We start from the raw sequence: 2006 nt of genomic DNA, 5'->3' as shown, positions 1-2006 counted from the left end.
TGGAAGTATGAACCGGTCAACCAAAAAAGTTGTAACTCTTCTTCCTGACCCATATTTAAACGTGTGAGAAGGCAGACGTTAGTCATTGGTCGTTCATAATTGTTCTCACGAGGTTTGTTTTGCCTTTGCATGTAGATTTCATATACCTTCTTGCAATCTGAAACATCTTTTGTATATTTATCAGCAGCCAAGCCTCCCCCACCAGTGTATCTTCTACTCAAGAGAAAGACTAGGCTCCACCAGGTTATACTCACCCTCAAACTCTTGATCAGTGGCAAAGAGCTTCCCATCAACGAAAAACAATTCATCTATAAAATATACCTTGGATCAAAACCCAAATTGAAACTGCTGATATCCCAAGAGGTCTTTCCCTTTTGCAGCTTTAGAAGGTACACTTTATTGTCTTTACCACAAGGAGATAAATTGTGGCTTCAGCTTCCATTGGACTCTTGTCCATTGTGCAAACAATTCTCTATTCTAAAGAACCGAATAAAAAAAAACAGATCCGAAAAGAACCAACCAAAACAGATCTATATCAAATTTTCAAACATGAATATCTAATATTCCATGTGTTCTATTTTCTATATTTGTCGTAAAAAAACAGATCTTACTAAACTGAAAGTGTTTGGAGTGAAATTCAAAGCAACCTTATCAGTCTAAACCGATTGAACCATGCTTGCTCTCCTTAAAAATGTAATCTTTATCTAACCTTTTCCCAGATTCTTGCAATGTTTGATCTGGCGAGCCTATGACATTGATCGCGACACTGTCTTCGTTGTCTTCTCCTCTGCGTGAGCGTGATGAGTAAGAGAGAGAAGATAACAAGAAGATAGAAAAAGCAATCTCAGCATAAATCTCCTTGAAAACGTAATGTTTAACTATTACAAATAGTATAAAACTTTAATGTTAAATTTAGAGCTTTAAAATGTTTAATTTGAATTGTTAATAATTTTTTTGGTTATTTGAATTTTGTAGTTAAATATGACGGGGTTCAACCAAATTTCGAACCGAAATCGAATTATTTTCCAGATTTTTAGATATTTATAAGTATAATTTTTTTAGAACCGAACCGACTCAAAACCAAACGAATTTACAACTATTTAGATAGATCCAAACCTCTAAAATTCGAAGGATCTAGATCCGATATGTAGAATGGTAAGTTTTTAACCTATTAAGGGTAGAGTAGTTTTGATGGAGGAGTGGCCAATTATAGATGAACTGAAATTCATATACCAAAAATGATATAAACCGAACTATGTAATTTATTCTGTTCTTATATATTCCTTTTGATATCAAAGTCGATATGGTAAGTAGTACATGTAATTAGCGGTGGGTACTTCGGTTATTTTCTCGGCTCGGTTCGGATTCGGTTAGTTCGGTTCTAGTATTTTTTCAACTGAAATAAACTATATTTAGTTTGGTTTGGTTCAGTTCGGTTTGTGTTTAGTTCGGTTTATATTCAGTTAGGTTTGTATTCGGTTCGGTTTGGTTTGTTTTTTGGATTAATTTAATTAGGTTCTTCTTAGTTTAATTTTTTTGTAAGAAAAAATATGTTTTTAAACATAAATTATGTAAACATAAACTATGTGAACTAAATTTAATATAAAACTGAAACAAAAACCTTTAAAAATTTCACAAAAGTATATAAAAGTTAAAACAAATGAAAGTTAACCGAAATTAAAAAAATCAACATCATTAGTAACACTACAAGAAAACATATTTATTACAAGGGTCATATTCCTTGTTAATTCGTTGTAATAGAAGGGTTACAACGAATTAACAAGGAATAGCGTTTCGTTGTAAAACGTCCGTCGTAATGCAAGATTCGTCGTAACTTCCATGTAACATTTACGACGAAATAAATTCGTTGTAAAAGCGAAAGAGAGTATTTCGTCGTAGTTTCGTAGTTACGCTTCATCGTAAAAGACTCGTATAGTTTCCTTGTAAAGTCGTCTTTAAGTACTTGTACAATTTACGACGAATTTACAAGTCTTTTAATGTAAAGT

The sequence above is a fragment of the Brassica oleracea genome, chromosome C8, assembly GCF_000695525.1.
Source record: "Brassica oleracea var. oleracea cultivar TO1000 chromosome C8, BOL, whole genome shotgun sequence".
Lineage (NCBI taxonomy): Eukaryota > Viridiplantae > Streptophyta > Magnoliopsida > Brassicales > Brassicaceae > Brassica > Brassica oleracea.
The sequence above is the reverse complement of the archived record's forward strand: the minus strand, read 5'-3'. Positions refer to the sequence as shown.